Below are 23,800 nucleotides of genomic sequence, written 5' to 3' on the forward strand. Positions count from 1 at the left end.
GGATCATGACCTGAGCCGAAGGCAGCTGCTTAACCAACTGAGCCACCCAGGCGTCCCTGTAGCATTATAATCTTAAGCTCAATCCATGTCATTGCAAATGGCAAGATCTTTTTCTTTTTTATGGCTGAATTATATATTTTGTGTATTTTTATATTATATATTCATATATTATATATATATTTTATATAATCTATATATATCTCACATCATCTTTTTTTTTTTTTAGATTTTATTTATTTATTTGACAGAGATCACCAGTAGGCAGAGAGGCAGGTAGAGAGAGGGAAGCAGGCTCCCTGCTGAACAGAGAGCCCAATGTAGGGCTCGATTCCAGGACCCCAAGATCATGACCTGAACAGAAGGCAGAGGCTTAACCCACTGAGCCACCCAGGCACCCCTGTCTCACATCTTCTTTATCCAGTCATCCATTGATGGACACTTGGGCTGCTTCCATAATTTGACTATTGTAGATAATGCTGCAGTAAACATCAAGGTGCACATATACCTTTCCATTTCTTTTTTAAAACCTAACCTAACTACCTTATTCTAAAGGTAGACATGAAATTCTTGGACACATAATTTAGTTTGCAGATGAATTTTCAAAGTCTCCATAGCAGATTTATTATTGTCTTGTGCTAGTATTGATACTTTTTTGTTTGAATTCATTTTTTGCATACTTTTATGTTGTAGTATTTATCCAGGCATAACATAAGTAGCTTGACCTCCCTACACTTTCGTAAGCATAGTAAGTGACAAGTATTTGGTGATTTGGTTGTTTAAGAAATTCAGTCACATTGGTTGCCCATAGTGGTTGATCTGACTATATTGATCAGTTCTGTCATGGTGGTAAAGTCAGCTGGTTTATATAAAAAACATCATGGCCTTGACACCCTGTGACTTCAGAGGCAATTTAGACATTCATCCAAAAGAAAAATTATATTGGGTCATAAAATTTAGGACATAAAAGTGAATTCTGAAATTCATAGTTTTATGGTAATACTAGATTTGTTATATAAGTCAATGAGAATAAAATTATATATAGAAAAAAGTTTTCAAAAAATCTTTTGTGAAAAGGAAGTCAACAAATATTAAGCAATACTTGGTAGACCAAAGAGTGATTTTCTGTGTATTGCTCATAGTCTGTGTTTAATATGTAATGTACAGTAAATCCAGATTGTAAGAAGAAAGCTGATACCTCCTCCCTCTCCCCCCCCCCAACATATTCAGCTATTAAATCTCTACACTACTCTCAGATTCCTTAAAAATTCTGAGTCCAACCCATCAGCCAAGGCAGAAAACTAGGAAACATCCTGGCCATGTTGTGATCCTTTCATATTACCATTCAGCTTTTATCTGAACACCGCCAGTAACAGGAAACTCGGCACTTTGGAGCAAGTCCAGCCTTGTGTGAGGCATTTATAATTGCTGAACTGTTCTTTCTGATCCTAAGCCTCAATCTTCCTCTCTATAACATTGCCCCAATGTCCCTTATTCTGTCCCTTATTAGATTAGATGAAATAAAACACACTTTCTGGATTTTTCCCAGTGCAACTCCTCTGTTTGATGAGACCTCTTCTGTCTCTTCTTAATTGCCCCCCCTCCTCTCCCCTCCCCTCCAGGCAAAAGTCTCTAGTTCATTCAACTAGTAGTCATTGGACTCAGTTTCCAGATGTGTTCCCATCCTGGACTTTCTCCTCTGGATATTCTCCTCCATCGCAAGAATACAATAAGCCAGATGTGGCCTGAGGAAGGCAGAAAACCCTGAAACTCTAACTTCTCATGCTTTAGAAATGGTATTTCTGTCATTGCAGCCTAAGTTTGCATTAGCTTTTAAAACAGTAGCGTTATACTCATGGCTTTTATTGAACTTGTGGTCTAAAGCCTCAGGCCTTTTATTTTTCCCCAGGAAGTGTAGTCAAGCCATGTATTTCTTATCCTGTCCTATGTAATTGATTTTTTTTTTTTAAACTATGTATAAGGATTTTCCTTTATGCTTTTTTGACTTTTATCATGTTGGTCCCCCAGAAGTGCATGATGGGACAACTGAGAGAAAACCACAGGATTCTTGGCTGCTCTAGATGCTGAGAATCTGGAAAGGCTCTAGTGAATTACAATAGGAGTTCCACTCAATAAACCCCAAGCTCTATGGATATTAAAAGCATAAAAACAAGCAAACCCAAAAGAAAGCCCCCAAAGCCTCTTGCTGCTGGGAGCTACATTTTACCTTCAGTAATACCCAAAATGAGAAGACAAGGAGGGAAAATACCTAACTCCTCAGTAATTGAGACCTCCTACTAGGACATTGCTTTTTAGTCGCAGAAACTTCCAGCCTTCATGAACTTAGTAAGAGACCTAGTAGATGGTGATGTATTTAAAATATGATTTTTCCATGTTTTCTCTTCTTGGGGCCAATTAGTACATATTCAACAGTTTCCCCTTTCTTACATGAGCACATAAATTACCTTTTGCTCCCAAGCCCCCTGGAATGTCAACAACTTCCAACTGTTTGTACTATCAAAGCTCTTGTCTTTTAAAAGCAATTCTCTCTCCCATGGAGGAAGGGGAAAAAATATCTCTCTCTTCCAAATGTCCAGATCTTTGATAAAAGTAGCCTTTCCCCCAACAATTGTGTGAGTTTCTATATCCACAGTCTCTTCTTCCTTCCCTACATTTACCTCTCTTCTATTCATGATTGTATGGCTTGCTTCACTCCTTCAACATTTAATAGGAACACTGAATGCTACTAAGCATTGCACTTAGTTGATGAGGCCCATCTAGCATGGGAATGCCAGGAAGGTTGAGAAGCTCCCCTTCAAACTCAGATAATCAATTTTGTCAGATGATAGGGAGCTGCAGGGTGTACGATATTCAAGTTCCCTTGTATCTGGGCAAAATAATGTTTGTTCTTGCTCTGGAGTCCCCCATGGGATCACGCTGTGGCTAGAATTCTGTAAACATCTCTGTCTAGCTTCATCCCCTGCCTATCTAGCTTTTTTCACGGAGAGTACTCCCACTTTAAATTATTTGCACACAATTACCATGGCAGGCTGTGCTTCTTGGTAGAACAGAGGCTTCAGAATCATAGCACTTCTTTAAAAATTAAACACCGGAAGAGCAGATTCAGTTTAACTCAACAACATTTACAGAGGATGATCTAAAAAGCTAAATTTCTTCTTTAGACTAGAAGCTTTTCGAGGCCAAGGATGACGTCTAATTGGCCTTTTCTACCCAGCAGCTAGCCTTTGCCACACGCAGCATATATAGCAGAATGTATATTCTCTTATGGAGGCACTGTGATGAACAAGACGTGACCCCAATAAAAATTAAGGTGACAGTTTTAGTGGGAAACAAATATGGCCCAACACATTATAAAACAGGTTTGAATGTGTAAAGTACATAAAAACCCAAATGCAAAATATTATGGGGCGTGGAGGAACAAAAGAAAAATTTCGGTTGAAAGTAAGGTACAGATTGGGCAATGAAGCTGAATGAAAGATGAAAATGATTTTAATAGAAGAGAAAATAATTATTGCTAAGCAAAAATCAAGTAACGTCTAGATGCAATGTCTTGTGCTAAGTTCTTTACAGGTATTACTTTATTTTATGTTTACAGACTATCTATGGTGTAGAAATTATTTTTAGCTGTGTTTTACCAAGGAGGTTTTGAAACATGAAGTAATGTCTAAGCCCACCCAGCTAAGAAGTAATGGAGCCTAGATTTAAGCCCATTCCCTTAGGGAAGGATATTGCAAGAAGAGAGAATATGATAACCGCAGATAAAGAATCAGAAAAGTAGTCTACCAAAATGGGCTTAACTAGATACAATAGGAAAAACAGTCTACTAATTGGGATCAGATTATAGGAGACTTGGAATACTATGGCTAAGAAATTGGACTTTATTCTACAAACTATGGGGGAACATCGGAAGGAGATTTAATAGGAACGTTGAATGATAATACTTAAGAAAATGAGTTCAGAAGGAGGCGAAAAGATGAACAAGTGCCTCAGGTTCTTCAAAGGAATGCAGCTACATCAACAAGTTTAATTGTATGCATATTCCTGTCTGGCCCCTTTCTGCCTGGTTTTACTGGATCTGGTCAAGTGGTTCTTAGATTTATAAATAATTTTGTCAGGAGACTTGATTTTCCACAATTTTGATATTATGGTGCTCTCCAATTTGACTTTATTATCTGTGCTACTTTGTCTTCACCCTCTTCTAAAAATCCATATGGCATCTATTTGTTTGTTTTGGTAACTAGTATGAAGTTCTCTTGAAAAAAGGCAAGTGAGTAATGCCTTGCACCATACTCAGCAAAACATTTTAGTGATTGTCTTCCCTGATCTCCCTGAAAGGCTCTTTGAAATAACCTAGCAGTTGTGCCTTGTTTCTGATCTGGTCTTTGCTAGAGTCTTCCAAGTAGCTCTGTAACTTTGGTTTTCTTTCCTCTTCCTTCCCTTTCCAGTCTTTTCATTCTAGTGTTTTCTGTCTCTTTCTGTTTTCCTCCTCATTCATTGTCTAGAACTTTGGAGAAAATACTCAAGTAGGAAGGTGAAGAAGTCTCAACAAGTTATAAGTTTCCTCTCTATTTCGAAGTCTCAATTTCTCAATTTCTGCTTTTCTCCCTTTCGCTTGCTCTTATTTTGCAATAAGTATTACAGTATTCATAACCCAACTCTTCTTTCAATTGGAGAGACTGGCAACTGGAGAGATTTGCCTTTGCAGGAGGGACAGTTTCTATTGAGCTCCAAGTGACAGGATGAAAAGCTGAATGACACTGATTTTTTTTTTTTCCTCCTTATTGAGGCCTTACCATAGATGCAGTCACTTAGGACCACTATATTCTTAAATTTCTTGTTTTAAAAATTAAATATTATTAATTTAAGAGGAAATAAAAACATCCCAAGCAAGACTTGCTGCCTGCTGTAAATACCTCCAAAGGAAGTTTCTGCTTCCAATTTCCATGTATGAGAAGGACTCACACTGCATCTCAGATGGTCGTAAGAGTGTCAATGACTGTGATAAGACTTTCTGTTCTCCCAGCTGAGAAGACAAAGAAATTGTAATGGGGCAGCCTGTTTCTGCAAAGAGGAGGCCTGTGGGGAAATTTTTATTCATTTTCTGTACCTTGCATTATTCAGCCAGCTACCTGATGTTCTTGTCATGTAGTAAATCCAGAAAATTACTGTTTGCTGAAATTTCCACTGCCTCCATTTATGTAGAGGCGTAAGACAGTTGTTTCCTGAGTCTGGACTATTTCTGATTACAAGAGACAGAGTCTGCCTATGTTTGATTTCAAGTCCATCCAGTCACATTTCTAACCTGACTTTTTTTTTTTTTTCCTTCAATTTTGTCACTTAATGTATTGGCAACTTTTTGAGTCAGGAAAATAAATAAACCACAGTTAGCGTGTATTTTTCCTATAGAGAAATGGAGTCGGATGATCCAAGTGGTGTGTGTGAGGTTAGAGAAGAAAGTAGAGCCGTATCTTGGAAGACAATGCAAATAATCTTCTTGCCTGGGATTGAATTTGCTGTTATTTGTTGCCTCATGACCTTAGATCTTATTATTAATTTTGCCTTATGGCTTAGAAAGAATTGTACAGACTAATTTTCTGTAAGTTTGTTGCTTTATAGCTAATCAGCCTTAAACATAATTTTGTTTATTCAGACAATTGTCCCTTGATTGAGTTAATCTAACTCTAATCCACATGTAGCAAGTGTTATAGCAAACCAAAATGAGCAAAACTCTCTAACTCTGGTATTTTTTAAAATGTGTAATTCCCAGAGTACATTGTTAATGTTTTCATTTTATTATTATTATTAGTTCTATTTTGTTAATATTTTTGTGACCACACACACACAAGACAAGACACCCAGTTGAATTTAAATTTCAGATAAGCCATGAATAAATTTTAGTATAAGTATGTTCCAAAAATTGCAAAGGAGATACTAATACTTGGAAAATTGTTCATGTTTTATCCAAAATTCAAATTTTAGTGTTCTGTATCTTTGCTAAATATAACGAGCCTGTTTACTGGGAGAATTATAATTTCAGGTAATTTTGTTCTTTTCAATAAGTTCATTTTAATAAATGTACACATTTAACTCTTTTGTAAGTTTTTATACAAATAAATTAACAAGTTAGGGGAAAAATCTTATTTTAAGCTATATATTGTAGTTTGTGATTCTGATAATACAGTCAATATGGTTAAAGATCCTTTAGAAACACACTGTAGTTATCTATTTATCTGCCTGTGACTTCCATTAATCTGTGACATCAAAAAGAGAGGGATCATAGTTCATTTTTTTGTATTATATAATGTTGAACATAGAAGGACCTCAGTGAATATTTCTCTAATAGACTGCATGATTACAAAATAGTAGGCTGGCACAGCAACAAAAGTGTGTGTGTGTGTGTGTGTGTGTGTGTGTGTTTATGAGAGAGAGAGAGCCTAACATGTAATGGATTCTGACTTTGTACTAGCAGTCCGCTAAGAGCACAGTGCCAAACACTAAGTTGCTATCTTCTTTTTATAGAGAATCTTTTCACTGGAGTGTGGTTCAAAGCCAACCAAAGTCCATCTGTAAGAATACATCCGTCAATTTATGTATCAGTTAGATACTGCATCCTCCCTTTAGAGACTCCAGAAAGGATGAGTTAGCAGAAGTTCTTCATACAGTCCATGTTGGTTTTCTCAAACTAAATCTTCATTTCTAAAAGCCAATTTGTGATATGGTCAGCCGTATAACTACAATACTAGCTCCTGTCCCATACACTATTTTAGAATTCTTCACTCTCCTCCTGAGTGTCCCTTTTTCTCGAACCTATGTAGGCCTCCACTAACAGCATTTGACTTAAGTGACAATTTGTGATTTTCCGTGCAAATGCCATAAATTTCTACCTTAGTAGAAATTTACGTACCTTTCCTTTTTACAACTCTGACACCATGCTGTGTTCTTAAGCCTAACCAGCCTGTGGAGAGGCTCCCATGGAGAGGAACTGAGGTCCCGCCCGGCACACTGCCCTGTCTGAATTCTCAGCTGACCGCCAGTTCTAACTGACCAGTTGTGTGAAGAGTCATCATGAAACTGCACCTTCTGGCCTCCAGTTTAGCCTTCTCAGCTGATACCATGTGGCACAGAAATGTGCCTTATCCAGATTGCAGATTCATGAGCAAAACATAATTTTTGATATTTTGAGCCAGTAAAATCTGCAGTAGTTTGTTGTGTAGCAATAGATGACAAAGATTTTGGTACCTAGAAGTAAGATGTCTGCTATAACAAAAACCTAAAATATTTTGCTTTGCCTTTAAGACCCAAGATAACAGGCAGAAGCTTCAAGGATCTTCAACAGGTTCTTAGTAAAGCCTAAGGGCCTTGAGGAGAGAGTAAACAGAAGCATACGGGGCCTAAAGGAGACTGATAGCAAAGGCTTTAAAGAAACTAAGGAGAATGTTATTGGAAGTTTGATAAAAGGAAACCTGTGGTCTGTAGTGGCACAAACTTTGGCAACTTGATGGCCTGTAGTGACTTAGAAAATAGGAAAGAAACTCAGTGATATAGTTGAATATTTCCAAGAAGAATACAGAAAGTAGCACCTGGCTTCATCTCACTGCTGGTGATAAAATGTAAGGAAAGAGAAGTTAGCTAAATGAACTTTGAATATAAATTCAAGACTTGGGGTGTTTGAAGAAAAAACTCTTCCTCATCTGACCTCCCTAGACAACAAGTTCAAGTTCTAGTCAACAAGTTCTAAATTAAGGGGGCCTTCAGGCCCAAGGTCAAATTGAGGATGGGACCTTTAAATCCCTTGCTAAGATTTCAGAAATATTTAAATATTGATAGAAATTTTCAGATAGAAAACAGCCTCCTGGGGCGCCTGGGTGGCTCAGTGGGTTAAGCCTCTGCCTTCGGCTCAGGTCATGATCTCAGGGTCCTGGGATCAAGCCCCGCATCAGGCTCTCTTCTCAGCAGAGAGCCTGCTTCCTCCTCTCTCTCTGCTTGCCTCTCTGCCTACTTGTGATCTCTCTCTCTCTGTCAATAAATAAAATATTAAAAAAAAAAAAAAAAGAAAAAGAAAACAGCCTCCTTACGGACCTTTCAGGTAGAAAAATAGTCTCCTTAAGGACCGTAAGTATATAATTTACAAATTCTCTTCTTTAACTAAGAAGGCTTCTAAGAATCACAAAGATCTTGTTCCATAGAATCTCTTAGAGAGTACTAGGTAGAGAAGGAATGAACTAAAAAAAGATTTACAGGTTTATAGATAGGACCTTACTCATATGGGTTTTATGAATTGATACATAGGAAACTCACAATATTCTTTTAAAGAATTATATCAGCTTAGTCTGAAAAGAGCAGAGACAGTATGAAATGAAGAGAAGCCTTTGTCTCTGAAATTTCTACATGTAGGAAATAGGCAAACTGCTAACACAAGCTGGTTTTTGTAAAAAAGAAAATATGACTCATAAGGCAGAAGATAGGCAGAATAACTCCTACAGTGTTGGACTGAGTTCCAGTCAAGGAACTGGCAACATGTACTTGGATGGATGTCAGAATTCCAAAGGAGCTATGTCTGCAGTATGCAAATCCTATGCTGATCCTACCATTGTATGTTGGGTATGGAAAGGACAGATAAACTTTCTCTTTAATTTTTAGGTTTGGGGTTGAGAATAATGGTACTTAAAAAGATATGCCTGAGGATGTTGTGCCTGAGGAGCTTGATCCACAGCTGGATCTGATTTGGGTTATGAGATTTTGAACCTCTAGCTTAAGCCTAAAGCCCTAAGATGAGACTGGGGATTCTTTGGGGGAAGAGAGCTGAGTGTGGGAAAACTCTTAAGTTGTGATCAAATGGGAGACTGTGTCATACTGCATTTTCCAGAGATAGATACACATCTCTTGTATCATGTGTTGTTTTAAAACCTTAGCACTCCATCATTAAAAGTGGACACTGTGGCCCCTCGCCTTGAACTTAGGCTTTTGCAACTGTCTTGACCAATGAAGTACAAAGAAATTGCAGCATCCAAAGATGAGTCATATAGATACCATATTTTTGTGGGATGCTTATTCATGGATGTAACCACAATGCTGTGCGGGGGTCCTTGGAGTCCATAGATGAAAGTAGATTTTCTGGTGCCGACTCATGCCTTCCCAGCTGATGCTCTTTGGAGCATAAGCAAGTTAATTTCACTGACCCCTGCTCAAATTGCTGATTCATAAGCAAAATAAAATATTTTATTTTTGTTTTGTTTTAAGTTGCTAAATTTTGGGTTGTTTTGTTATGCAGCAATAGAAAAAATAATATACCAGATTATAATTTTGATAAAGTCTGAGTGTTTCCAAGGTCTCCATAGTGACACATTTATCAAACATCTCTTAGAAGGAGTCTGCTTGCTTTTGAAAAAAATGTTGTATATTCATGATTTAAATTCTTTTAAGTTTTTGTATCACATGCACAATTTTTTAAAAAGTCATGTATTGCCACAAGGCATTTGAAACAGACTAATATTTACTGCCTCTCTCCCTCTCATCTCATTTAACTTCTCAGTTCAACGTCTTTCAGTGCTGAAATTGGGCACTTAAAAACTAATTGGTTAGTACTGTGGGCTTACAGGGCACTCAGGTAGCCCACAAACTTTTAATTGTTTATTTTTCTTTGGGCTAGTTGGTTTAGTCAGTAGGGGAGCTTACAGTCTTGAGTCCCAAGGGCATGTGTGACTGGTACTGTCTTGGAGCTGGAGTCTTTCAGTGAGTACTTTCACTTTATTCTTTTGTTTTCAGTATTGAATTTAAATGATAACGTTGTCTCCGGGTTCTTAAAGCCAGAGCTTCTCTTGTTCAGTTACCCTTAAGCAGTGGTTTTCAAACACTAGCACATATCAGAATCACCTGGAAGGCTTGCTAAATGACAGATAACTGGACCTCACCTCCATAGCTTCTGATTCAGTAGGTCTGGAGTGAGGCTGGAGTACATGCATTTCTGATAGGTTCTTAGATCTGAGGCCTGGAGACCACACTTTAAGACACCCTGCTCTCGAGCATAATCCTTTGGTTTTGCGTGGAGGTAAGTGAGATGTCTCTTAACTGCACAGCATGGTGGTCTAACTTATAATGTTTTTAGACAATCCTTCTGTTTCACCATTGCGAACTCAACTCCTGATCTCAGTAATACATGTGGCCTCTAATTCCCGAGACTTTCTGGGATTCTTTAGGGGAAATAAGCAAAGTTCTACTTTGGCCTAGCCTCCCCTCCCTCTTTCTAGCCTCCTGTAGGATTATTGGAATAACTAGCTTGCTCTCTATTAGTTTGTCATTTCTCCTCTCTCTTCTACCTACACTTTCCGTCTTTAAATTGTTAGGATACGGTTACTAATGACCTTATTTTCAGGGATAAACAAAGTCTGAGTGTCTTTTCTTTTTCTTCTTGCTCTTTTGGGGTTTTATTTTGAAGGGAATAAGCAAAAGAAATTTTTTACATTATTATTTTGGTGGAGTGTTATTTTGAGTACATAATGAGAAGAAGAATTCTTATCATTTTGAAATTGTTAGGTATATCCATATTTTGATTCGTGCTAGTTTTAGGTTTAGAGGGCATTTTTGTGACAACTAGATATTATTGAAGTAACATCATTTGCAAATGGGAAATCCATGGTAGATAGTAACTTTTGGCTAATCAAAATAGTCAATTAACTTGAAAAAATAATTACAGTTTTCTGAGAACTAGTTTGTATTTAAGACGCACTTTGACTTTGCCCTGAAAATTATAGCTAAAACAGAGATTTTCGCCCTTCTGTTTTCTCACGTCAATTTTTATCCTATATTGCTAGAATGTTTTTTGGTTAATTTTCATTAATTCCAAATTTCAAAATGTGAAATGCAATCTTAAAAATCTAAAACTGTGCTATCTAACATGGTTGCCACTAACAACATGGCTATTTAAATTTAAATTAATTAAAATTAAAATTTGGTTTTCCAGTCATATTATCTTCAGTTTTGCTCAAATGTCACATGGCTAGTGGCTACTGTAATAAACATTCAGATTTGGAGTATTTGCGTCATCACAGAAGGTTCTTTTGGACGGCACAAATATCAAGTCTCCCTTATTTACATAATGAGGGGAAGAAAGGAAAAGACAGAATGACTTTGATTTTGAATGAAAACACTCATCTGTCTGTCTTATGCATTTTACTCAGGATCTTTTGTTTGAAAATATCAGTGTCTTCAGGTTCTGTCCAAAACAGTCAAATAGCACATTTTTGACTTGATAGTGGTAATGTGGAAGATGGAAGTGATTTACTCCAAAGTGAGGGGTGGATTTGTGTTAAATCATTCACATGTTGTTAAGGGGGAGAGATACTCCTGGGACTAGAGGCTCACCTCCCACCCAGCCCTCGCCACCCATTTACCTACCTGGTTAGCATCCGGAGGAGATGTGTTGAAAGGCTGAGCCACTGCAGGTGTGCCTTGTCAACTGGGACTCCAGCTCAGTTTCTCAGATCAGCACAGTGTGTGGTGTAGGTGCAAAGTGCTTGCTTTCAGCTGGAAGTGTGTGAATGGAGGCTAAATGGCTGGTTCCAAGGCAGAGCAATACACTCATGGATTCTGGCTGTATGTTTGTTGACCTTTGGATCCCAATTTAATTGTTTATTGATCAAATAAACATTAGAGGCTATTCATTGGGTCCCAATGGGGGACTATTATCCCAGGCGAAGAATGATAAATATGTTTGTATTTCTGTGACTAATTTTTTATAATTATTTTTTAAAAGTACACTTAATCCTGCCAATGCAATTGAGACATTTCTATTAATTATTTGCTCAATAAAAAAATATGTACATATAAACAAAATTGCCTTATCGAAGTATCACAAAAAAATATTCTTTGGAAATCAGTAGGGGGAAATCCGAGAGAGAGAGAGGGAGGGAGAGATAATAGAAGTGTTGATTTAGGTGTCAGATATGTAATCAACTATATTAATTTTATAAATTATATTAATGACATTTAGTTGTCAAATATTTAAGTTTTCTCTTTCCATTTGCTTGGAAAAATGATCTTAGAACATTCTTTTAAAATAGCTGTAGCTTTTTAATTTTTTTTTAACCATAGAAAACAACCTGAATGCCCTAATTATATTCCTTATTATTGAGTTTGTTGGGAAGCTGGTGATATTTACCTGGACTTGTGAATGAATGTCTGGTCTTAACCTAAGCCAAGGTTAGGTGTGGACCATGATGAGTCATTGTTTGAATAGGTAGAAATGGCTTTCCTGATGGATATATCTAAGAAGGTATATCCTCCCCACCTCTGCCGTTTGCTTGTAGACACTATTTTCAGTGAGTGGGGTAATCGGACTGCTTAGCTTTAGGGTTAAAAACAAACAAGTTAGTAAGACCCATTGAAATCAATTTGGAATGTTACAATTATAGATACAGGTAAGCTACAAATTAGCAAGATAAGTATCATGGCAGAATTACCTCTATGTCTCGGTGAGGATATATTATGCTTTCTGTTTATAACGCTCTATAGGAATAGACAAATAGCAACAAAATAAGTATAATGACCACTATTGAAGACTTGATTAATATGAACTAGACACAATGTCAAATATTTATATAATATATATTATATGTGTATATAGTATATATTTATATATAATGTATTGTCCTTACAACTGTCAACAATTCTGGGGAATAAAGATTGTTATTCCTATTTTACAGGCAAGAAAATTGAAACTTATTTTTAGCACCTTGCCCAAAGTATCAGCTAGAAAGTATGCTGTCTAGGCTCAAACTTAGGTCTGAGTCTATAACCCACTTTCTTAATCATTGTGCCAAGCATTCAATACAACTAGTGGAATAGAAATTAGGGGTGTTAGGATTATGGATCCTGAAGTACTGTGTGGGTTAGAAGTTAAATGGGTTTTAACAATATATTTTTTTAAGTTTTTGAGAAAAACAAATTTTCTAGGAAATACAGTATATCTCTGATATATTCCAAGAACCTATAGTGAGTGTTCAATGAGTACTTACTGAATTAATGAATTAATAAATTAAATGTTTAGGGTCATTGTATAACTGTTGTGACTTGGGGTATCCAGGGAAGTCTTTAGGCTGATATATGAATATTTTCACTTGCATGAGACACATAGCCTGGTATATGTAGTTACTGTGTAACTCAGAATTTCTCTGTGTGTATTTTATATACAAATAATATAATCTTCACTCATTATATGAGCTATAAATTGGTGACTTTAGAGGTTTTTTGGAAGGCAGTGTGTATTGCATTAGAGGACCATTCTATCTCTAATTAGTAGAGACTACTAAATTTAGGGATTGATAATGTTGAATAAAAGCAAAGCAAATTCATTGGTATGAGTCTATTTCCAATATCCTTATTGCCTCAGAATAGCCCTCAGTTAAACTCTGCATGTTAGAATCTTTTGGATCAAGATCATATATCTCCATGAGTAGTTAAAAACTCTTAAACCACTGAAATATTTTAACTGTCAATTTGGACAGTATTTTATTTTCCTTTTGCTGCTTTAACCATTTACCACCATCTTTGCTGCTTAAAAGAACATAAATTTATTGTTTCATAGTTCTGGAGATGAGAAGTCCAAAAATGGATCTCACTGGGTTAAATCAAGGTGTGGCAAGGCTGTGTTGATTTCTGAGGGCTCTTGGGAAAATCCATTTTCTTGCTTTTTCCGGTTTCTGGAGGTGCCCACATTCCTTGCCCCATAGTCCCTTTCTGTCTCCAAAGATAATAATGACCAGTGGAGTCTTTCTCAGATTTTATCACCTTGACACTGACTCTTCTGTCTCCCTCTTCTACATTTAAGGATCCTTGTGACTATTGGACCAATCTGGATAATCCAGGGTAATTTCTCTAGTTTCAGGTTAGCTGATTCGTGAACTTAATATCATCTTCTACCTTAATTTCCCTTTACAATGTAGCATACCATATTCACATGTTCTAGGAATGGGGAATGAGCATCTATGGAGGACTAGTATTCTGCCTACCACAGGTAGAAGCAAGAATATGGAGGTATTAAGTAAGAGACTTGCATATAATCCTTAACTCTGCATAGCTATTTGATCTTGAGCAAATTACTTAAATTCCTTGAATTGTTTGGATGGCTAAGTTGAGTTAATAACTACGACTACCCAGGGTGGTAATGGAGATGCTCTACGTGTCAGAGAATTCAGGAATCTTCAATCTGTGAAAGAGAATTCTCTTGTTTGTCATCCTATCATGAGAAAAACTTCTCAAGGCATATGGTAGGTTATAGCATTTTTAGATATCCTTTATTCTTTTCAAGTGAAAAGGGTAACATTCATCCACTTAATACCTTCTTTATAGCTCATTACCCAGTCCTGTCTAAAACAAGATCATTGATTAAACGCTTCTCATCTGGTTGGTTTTTTTGGTTGGTTTTTTTTTTTGTGTGTGTGCATCTGTTCACCATAAAGGTACCACGTTATGGCATAGTTCTTAAGGAAACAAGATTAATGATCTTGTAACAATTAGAGAAAAATGGATGGATAAATTGTGCTGACCAGGAATACAATTAAAGTTCAAGAAAGAGCTAGACCTGTAAAGAGTGATCTAATTGCTGGAAACCTTAATGCAACTGAAAGAGTGTTGAAATAGGTCTTCAAATAAAAGAAACAGAATTAGCAAAAATCAAAAACAATGGATAAGAAGTTTGTGAGGGAAAGGAAGAGCACTATCTAACAGAATAGAGGCCATGTTTGTTAAAGTCTTAATACTGTTCAACTTGGAATATGGAAACGTGTCATACAGGGACTTGAAAGCCAGACAAGAAAGGTTAGAAGGAAAAGGGGGACATGAAGGTTCTTGATTAGGAACTGTTGGACACGAGCTTATAGAAACCAAGACAGGTATGGAGTTGAGTAATAATTGCCCCCCCAACCAAAGATAAACAAGAATTGATATTGACCAATGCATGAATAATCAGAACTAAGTCAATCTCTCTCTCTCTCTTTCTCCTCTTTTTTTCTCTCATGCAAACATTTTTTGCTTATAATAGAAACTTTTAGGAAAAGAAAACAGGACCCATTGACAGACTAAGAGGTGTTCTTAGAGCTATTAACTGACTATGAAAGAGTATAGGGAGGAAAAAAGGGAGATGTGTATTAAACAAAACAAAGCAAAATTCTGCATTTGAGATAACTTTCTTTGTAATCTGATATGGTCTATATTTATGAGTTTTAATTTAATGATCATTTCTGAAAAGAGTATGTGTGTTTAGAATTCTGGTGATCTTTATAAAAATAATAAAATTCAAGGAACTCCAAATTTCATCATCTTTATTACTGGACTCCTATTCCTTACCTAATAGGGATTTTGGGAGGATTAATGTAGATAACCCACCTTCATCAGTGAGTAATTTCTAAACAAATCTATGCAGCAAAAGAGAACTCACTGACAGGATATGGGGCGGGAGAGGGAATGAAGGCAGTCCTGAGATCTAGGGAGAAAGAACCAAAGGGTCACATATTCAAATTGCTACCATTAGTATATCTCATTTCTACATGATTTATGTCCTTGCACTATTTTGTTCAGGATCTAAGTTCCCAGAGGAAACAAAGCGTCTGATGAGCTCAAGGTCACAGTAAAAATTCCACTGGTCAAAATTAAACAGGCAAGGAAGACTTTATTTGATGCTACTGCAGTGGGGGAGAAAGACTGGAACTTACTCTGAACTTAACTCTGCTGAAACAAAGGGAGTAAGGTCTCTAAGTGGTGGGGTGAGGAGTAGATTGCAAGCCATTTGTGTATACTAATTGGCTTTACCCAAAAGAAAACTTTCTTGTATTTTCATGACAAGAGGTAATTTATAACTTGGAACACAGGCTCCCACCAAAATTAATGTCCCAATCTACCACAGAGACTAGGACATGGGGGTGCTCTTTTCCTTGATGATTACATTTCAAAGGGATGGCTCCCAGATCCTTGAGAGTGAGTCTTGGGTTGTAAACTGGCAAGAAGCTTGAAAAAGATTTCCATCTCATAGCATTAGAGAAAGCATTTTTAATTATAAACTTAATAAGGAAAATGCTCTGAGGGAAGCATTAATGCCATCTTGGTCACCAGTAGAGGCCATGAACCTACCTTGGTCATAGTGGATGAGAAGGAAGGTGTGAGGAGGCATCTTGAATTTATATTCCAATCAAGACCACATGGAATGAGGAAAAGAGACATTTTCACAGCATTGTGTTCAGAGGAAGTAAAGTCTTACCATTGCACACAATTTAAATCTTCATTGTGGCCCTTTAAACTTGCCAGATGGAACATTGTATTGCATGACCCACAGCAACCGATCTTAAAAAGCCTTTTTATTCATCAGTCTCCCTCACGGTGATGCTCCCGGGCTCCCAAGATTCCCCAAATTGCTCCCGTTAATCTCTCCTCTTCTCCCACTCTCCCCCTCATTTCCAGATCTGTTTTTCTTCAAAGGACACTTTTCTTCTCCTCGTGCGATATTCCTGCCTTCTCCAATTCTGTTTTCCCATCATTTATTCTTTTTTAAAAAATTTTATGAATTTTATTTACATGTAATGTCTGATTAGCCCCAGGGGTACAGGTCTGTGAATTGTCAGGTTTACACACCTCACAACACTCACCCTTTCGCATACCCTCCCCAATTCTAATGAACAAGCGTTACTTATTCTAATGAACAAGCAACACTGCTGCTTCCTTAGAGTCAGAGCAGGCACATTAGGATACGGGTACTTGGCCTTTTATGCTTCTATCCCACAAATCTAGAGATCATCCTACGGTTAGTATATATGTTTGTTGAGGAAAGTCAAGATGAGAAGTTCTACCTTGTTCATTATATCTCCTCAGCACCTACTTATATGGGATCTGACTCAGAGTTAGTACGTTATTTTTTTTTTAATTGAGCTCTTGAGAAACAGAATTTCAAGGTTTTAAGGAATCTGTGATTCTTTAGCAGGAACAAACAGGAAATGTTCTACGAATGTGTTCAGCAGCTGTCCAGCACGACTCAGGTGTCCCCCCAAACTTTCCAAAATAATGATGAAGCATGAAAGCATTACTTGAGTACCTTTAGTAGTACCCTTACTATCCAGTTTCCCAGCTGGGAGGGAGTATTCAAGGAGCTGTCAGGAGAAGAGAAGAGAGAGGAATTGGAAGTGAAAGAAAGGGGAAGAAAGAGGGTTTGAACATGGCCGCCACTGGCACCGTCACCCTCCCAGACTTTCCTCTCCTCTCAGGCACCAGACCAGGTCACTGGATTCCAGACTGTCTGGGTAAATACCAGATGTGTGGCGCTAATGTGCCCCCTCTACCTTTATGTATCCATAAAAACTGTTATAATAACAATACCATCTTGTTTCAAAAAAAAGAAATATTGAGTGGTTTAGCTAACTAAATTTATATGGCAATCTAATTATAGTGTTTCTTTTCAGTAAAACTCTTTTAACATGTTTTTCAAGAGATCAGATACTAAAATCCTTTCCACAGGTTCAAAGGAAATCCCTATATTGGGAAATGGAGAAATACATAGAGTGAATATAAAATGTAAAAGATTTGCAAAGAGAAATTTCTGAGCAACTCTTTAAGATATTTGTGTGCTATATAAAAAAATTGCCCTCAGAGTACACACATATATATATAATATAAAACTCTGATAACTAAGAGTTGTGGAGCAAGATGCTTTTCTTTCTGGAGCACTGCAAATACCCCTCAGAGTATAAGAACTGCCACAGTGGCCAAACTGTGGAAAGAGCCAAGATGCCCTTCAACAGACGAATGGATAAAGAAGATATGGTCCAGATAGACAATGGAATATCACGCCTCTATCAGAAAGGATGAATACCGACCTTTTCTATCAGCATGGATGGGACTAGAGGAGATTATACTGAGTGAAGCAGAGAGAGTCAATTATCATATGGTTTCGCTTGCTTGTGGAGCATAAGGAATAACACAGAGGATATTAGGAGAAGAAAAGGAAAAGTGAATTGGGGGAAATCGGAGGGGGAGATGAACCATGAGAGACTGTGGACTCTGAGAAACAAACTGAGGGTTTTGGAGGGGAGGGGGGGCGGAGGGGATAGGCGAGCCAGGTGGTGGGTATTAAGGAGGGCACAGATTGCATGGAGCACTGGGTGTGGTGCATAAACAATGGATCTTGGAACACCGGAAAAAAAAAAAAAACACAAAATAAAATTAAAAAAAAATTTTAAAAGAACTGCAAGATCAGTGGGGAACACATTACCGTGGCAGAAGTGCAAAAGAACCATGGCTGGGAGCCACTGTTTGACTTTTCCAGTAGTTGTTCGAAGCTTTTGTGTGTTCCCGTCCCTGCATCAAAAGCTTGAAATCTATGAGCTCTAATGATAGATTTACACTGGGATTCAAATCAGCCAAAATGCAACAATGTTCTCAGGTTGCTAATCACAAACGCTAATTTAATACAATGAGAGCCAAGATCAAGATTTTAAGTGTTTAAGCCTCTAGCTAGAGCCCATAGGACGAGTTAACACAGTTCCAATTTTGTTCACATTCAGGCTCAGGAAACTATGTCTCATCCATTTGGAAACATCACCTTGGAAACACTAAATAAAGGGCAGGAAACCATATACCAGCTGGAGAAAAAAAAAAAAGTTCCTAAGCAAGGTCTGTGTAAAGGTGCCATCTGACTTAGTGATGTCCACAAGCTCACTCACCAGAGGAGGGGGGTGGATAATCTGCAGACTAATGTTAAGATGAGAGACCGAGGGACTTCATTTCCAGCCCATGCTTTGAGTTGGTATGATTCTACTTTTGCATAAATTAATCACAGAACTATAATATAATTTCCTGCTTGGGTTCCAAATTTAGAACCTGATTCTGCCTTCTAGTCTGTACTACAGATCTTTCTAACGCAAGTCAAGTATTTAAAGGAGCTGACAGCACTAACCTCAACCCATAATGTTTGATCTGCTTCTTGTTTCTCATCTTAAAAGCATTGCTCTCCGATTTTCCCTTTCTTGCCTGCTCAGTGGTAGATCTCCCAAAAGATGGATAGTTTGGGTGGCTTTGGCAAAATGCTTTTATGCTTTCCCTCTTACATGATAGCCTGAAATTGTTAGATCTGGATTCAGTTTAAAGCGCACAATTTAAAAATTTAAAAAAAAAAAAGCCAGAAAGAATTATTTTGATTCTCTCAGACTTCATTATACATATCAACAGACATTTAAGGAAAAAGGCCACTCTCTTGATCATTTTTATAAATAAATGTTTTGAAACACAAAAATCTGTCTTATAAAAGGAACTCATAAATTGCTAGTTATGTCTGAAGGGGCTGAGTCTAAACCTTCAACAACAAATTTTTTATAATGCTTTATTTCTTTATGGCAGGATCAGGGCCCATCATCTCAGGGTCTCAAAAACCTCTCAAGACGTTCTCCACGTCCCCACTATTGCAATTTTAGTTTACAGTTTTATTTCTTGCTGGGGCTTTGGCAGTAGCTTTCTGATGAACGCTCTAGACTGTGGTACTGCATCTTCCACGTTACCTATAGAGTGCTTTTTTTCCTTAAATGTAAGAATCTAATTGTGTCCTGACTTTCTGGAAACCTTCCCATAAATCCCCATCCTTCCCAGGATGCATTCCAAATCCTTGGTGTGGCACACATTTTGGGGTGCTTTCCTTGCCCATTTTCTCATCTCCACTGCCTACAAATATGGCTGCTGTCATCAGCTCTGCCACCATGCTACAGCCTCTCATGCCTTGATCTTGGCTCTCATGCCTGAAGCAACCTCTGATAGGATGCCATCTTGCCAGATCTCTGCGAACTCTTGCAGATCCCTCAGGGTCTACTGTAGTAAATCACCTGTTCACAGTCAGTGAAGAAAAAATGGCTAAAGTTAATGGATGAATATTTAGGTCAGTGATAATTGATATTAGCCTGTTTCATATAGTAAGATATACTTTAATTCTCCTTTTGTACTAAGCTTCTTCTGAAAGCTCAAGTTTTGTGTCATTTTGGACCGATAGATGGGGTTAAATGGGAGAGAGCTATGACAGAAATTATAGACACAGAGTTAAAGGCCAAAACAATAATAATGAAGAAAGTGAGTGAGAAGGAGAACTGTAAACCCCTAACAGTTCTCAGAAATGGGGGTAACCTTGGGATTTTCTTATAGTACATGGTATAGAAATACAAGCCTTGCTATCTATAAAGAGTGACCCCTACATGGGGTGGACTTGGGGATACATAATGGCAGACATTTGACTCATGTGCCAATCTGTCTATCGACTCCTCAGCCACCTCTCATTTAGCTATGATTATCTTTAGTTGATAGTTGTAGGAAGGGGCTTGTGGAAAAATCTGCCTTTTCTCCTGATAGTTAGTAGTAATTGTTGAAAAGAGCAATTCTCAGTGATGAGGCCATCATCCTTGGCAATTTCAAAACTCTTCGTGTTGACTCCATGAAGTCTTCCTATTTAAACCCACAGAGACCGTGTTTTCTCTCTCTGTCCTGGATTTGACCCTCTCATGTTCCCAGTTCCCCCAGATCATGAGAATGTCTGATTCTGAAATTTTCTTCTTAGCCAAAACCAGACCAACCTAAAAAATTCTTACGTGATTTTCTTCTGAGTGAAAGAAATGGCTTAAGATAGTGTTTATTTTTGTTGTTTTTGTTTGATTTTTAAAATACTATTAACCAGCATTGTCAAGAGGACAGGCAAATAGACATCCTTAGACACCACTGTTAGGGTAAATTGGTATAAGCTTTTTGGAAGAAAATTATAGTATGCTAAAGCACTTCCATTCTGCTGAATTTATCTTAAGTAGAAATTAAGAATGTCCACAACAGTTAGCTCATACATTTATTTTTTGCCATGTTGATTTTTAATCATAAAAACTGCACATTACCTAAATGTTGAAGTTGGGGATTAGTGTGATCAATTTTGATACATCTATACAACGGGAAAATTTTCAACTATTTTTAAATGTTAAATGGCAGAAAAACTCTGAAACGATATATGCCAATAAAGAATATGAAATTCTTTATTGCTTATTGATGAAGTTCATGTCCTATTTATTTACTTATGTGGATGTGTATTTCTTAACTTTTCCAAAATGAACCTATGTTAATTATCTAAAAATACCTAAAATTTGCCGAAGCCATCTACAGGAAGTAGGATTCTCAGTGGGGATGGGTTGTATAAGCCACAGCCAGTTAAAAGCAAACCTTGGAATGGGAAAAGGGCTGATTTTTGTTTCCCTGTTAACTTTTTCATCTGCATTCATATTCACAAGACATGACACCATTAGGCCAGATTTATACATCACAACGTGAAGTGGAAAGTAAGCAGTAACTAATTAATCTGTTTTATAAAGACAGAGAAGAGAGGAAGTGGTTTACCCAAAGCCCCTTCTCTGCTGATAATAGTCTTCATGAGTAGAGTGCTAATCTATAATTCAGTCTTTTCTCAGTTTTATGTTCTTCACATAACAAGAGTTTATTTTTTTATGGTCACCAAATTGAAGATTTGCAATCTTCTATCTGTACATGGCTTATGGAAATTTTGCTCTGTCACGATTTATTAAAAACATATACCAAATATCTTGACCAAATGTTGTATCAGTATAAGCAGACTAATAATAATGCTTAAGATTTAGGGGTTTTATGAAGTTTGGAGAATTAAGGTTGAGTTTAAAGAACATCTTAAGATTGCACTCTATGACTATGATATGTTACAAACTAAACACTTGACTATCGTATGCAAAGTTACTATCTACTCTCACATAAAATATGAGACTACAAACACAATAATTCCACTAAAAGAATAGACTACACATGTCCCATTCAATGAACCTGAGTGATAATATGGAATAGTTTTTAGTGGTAAATACTATGAAGGATGCGTGCCTGAAGCTACTATTGGAACTTTTTTTAGCAAAAAATGGAAACTTTTGTGCATGAGAAATCACTCCATTAAAAAATCTTGAAGTTTGAATCTTAATGGTAGCTTTTGTCAAAGAGATTTAAAATTGAAACATTCTTTTAAAGTGGCTAATCATTGACAGTTTAGATTATCAGTGCTTACGAGTGAATCTTGGTTGTGAAATTTAGTCTATCAGATGAAATTCACTTGATAATGGCAAGTACTCTGTTCTGCCTCAAGTTGCATTAGCTTGATCTCAGAAAACTAGCAGATGAACTTATATATAGAAAACACACACAGAGCTCAGCTCCACATGTGACATTTTGACAGCGTACAAATATAGCATGTTTCAGTGTCAAGTCTGCACTTAACCTCAGTTTATTAACTTAAGCAAATTTGTAAAGGATCCAAGCAGATAATGTCTTGGCAAAACTTAGAATGGAATATCTGGGTCAAAACCTCATAAACCTATTTCATCTGATTTCACACCTATGAAACATTGATCCAGAAAACACACAACCACCAGAGATCAGACGTGCCTTCGAGATAAGTTTTCAGCAGTTGCTAATAAACGTGTGATGCCCCTGGCTTGCAGTATGCTTACTGGGAAAAGCTGAGCACAAAGAGGAAGGGGGGAATATTTTGTGTGTTGTCCTCTCCTGTTTCTTTAGAACTCTGGGCACATTTCACGGTCTTTTTTGGTCTGTCTTTCTGTGAGCTATATGAAAAAGTTTTCTTGCTGCTGGAGCCTTGTGTTTATTACCTTGGCTGGTGGCAAACGGAGGGGATGAAAGACAGGAAGGCTCATTAAAAAAAAAAAAAAACCCACCTCTTCTTTTGAGAGTGACTTATTTGGAACTTTTAAGATCAACTTGTGATAAGTGCTAAGGTGGTCAAATAAATAATACATAGTCAGGGACACCTTGTTATTCAAGAAGGCTTGTTTTTGTTCCCCTATTATATAATCTTGATATAAGCACAATGAAATGCAAAAGATATAATAAAATAATGGTTGTAAAACTGCACTTGGATGCTTATCCAATAAGCATAATAATAAATAAATAAATAAGGATAAATGCTTATCCTTTATTCATGAGAACTAAAGTCTCTGTTGTAAATAATCACCCTCAAATCTCACACTATAGAGAAGACAAGACCCGTGTGAATAGAGCCATTTTAAAACCTGACAGAAGGGGAGTCAAGTGTCCATTTGATATAAAACGTTTGTATATTTCTCAACAACCTGAGATTGGCAATTTTTTTTTTCCTTGGCTTTACAAAATAATGGAAATGGCTGTATGCAAAACCTATCTGAATTTTACTTATGTCTTTGTCTTTCTGTGTTCTTTTTTAGCATCCTGACTTCCTCCCAGCCCTACCACAAATCAATGCAAGCAAACTTCCATTTAGACCGGAGTAGGGAACATTTCTGTTCCCACACTCGGAAAAGGGAAGCATTTGTTGTTTCTACCCACTCCCTCCTCCTCCGATTTGTTATATAGTTTTTGTTTTGTTTTGTTTTGTTTTTTTAAGATTGGGTGAGGGTATGTGTGTGTTAAGTCAGGGGAATCTTAAAAGTGAGGCATCTGGTTACTCTAAGATCAAAACCAAATCTTCCTTTGGTCTCACGTGAAGAACTGTGCAGTTTGGGATTCACTGTTCTTAATTCAATTACAATCCCCTTTTATTTATTTTTTTCTTAAATCGAAGGCAGAATACAACACGAGACAGGGGAAAAAATAACAAAGGGAAGATCGTACTCTGTAGGCTCTCAAGACATTTCCCTAGGCTTCAAATCAAGCCCTACTCTTGCTACATGCCAACAGCTGAAGTCAATTTCACCCAGTTACTGGGAATGGGATTCTTTGT

The sequence above is a fragment of the Mustela nivalis genome (assembly GCF_964662115.1).
Source record: "Mustela nivalis genome assembly, chromosome: 2".
Lineage (NCBI taxonomy): Eukaryota > Metazoa > Chordata > Mammalia > Carnivora > Mustelidae > Mustela > Mustela nivalis.